We start from the raw sequence: 572 nt of genomic DNA on the forward strand, positions 1-572 counted from the left end.
CTAGCTCTGGTTCACTGCTCTGGCCTTGCATGAGTTGAGGGTATTTTAATAATTTGGGCAGGTCCCAGGGTGTTTGGGGGAGATGATGAGGATGTTCCCTTTGGAGAAAAAAACTAAGAAATACAGCACTAGAGATTTTTTTTTAAAGAAATCTGGGATTTAGACATTTTATTTAAAGCAAGGGAGTTCTGAGTTTCTGTTTGCAAGAAGCAACATTGTTTGATCTGTCACTGTACCAAAAGGGTACATGGTTGTCTACAAAGGAGGGGTGATGACTAAATGCATCCCATGAGGATGGGATTCAAACCCATGCGTGCAGAGCACAATGGATTAGCAGTCCATCACCTTAACCACTCAGCCACCTCATCTGAGCTGTCAAGCAACAGACAGGAGGAGAAATCTAAGGCCAGCAGAGCTAGGGACAATAAGGAGTTTTTAAATACTAAGTGGAAGCAGGGGCTGAATGAGCTCCCCCCTCACATCTAGTGAGGAGCTGGGGGAAAGACGTCAGAAACAGACCGTGTTTGCATAGACACACCTACTCTGCCTAGCTATGCAGCATGATGGGGCCG

The 572-nt window shown here is 45.6% G+C and overlaps 1 non-coding gene across 1 annotated transcript; it reads right to left on the minus strand.

Annotated features, from left to right (window-relative positions):
* Window positions 1–280: 280 nt before the first annotated feature.
* TRNAS-GCU lies at window positions 281–368 on the minus strand. Its single transcript has one exon. It is a non-coding gene; the product is annotated as a tRNA-Ser (tRNA).
* Window positions 369–572: the final 204 nt, after the last annotated feature.

This window comes from Mauremys mutica, chromosome 22 (genome assembly GCF_020497125.1).
Source record: "Mauremys mutica isolate MM-2020 ecotype Southern chromosome 22, ASM2049712v1, whole genome shotgun sequence".
Taxonomy (NCBI): Eukaryota; Metazoa; Chordata; order Testudines; family Geoemydidae; genus Mauremys; species Mauremys mutica.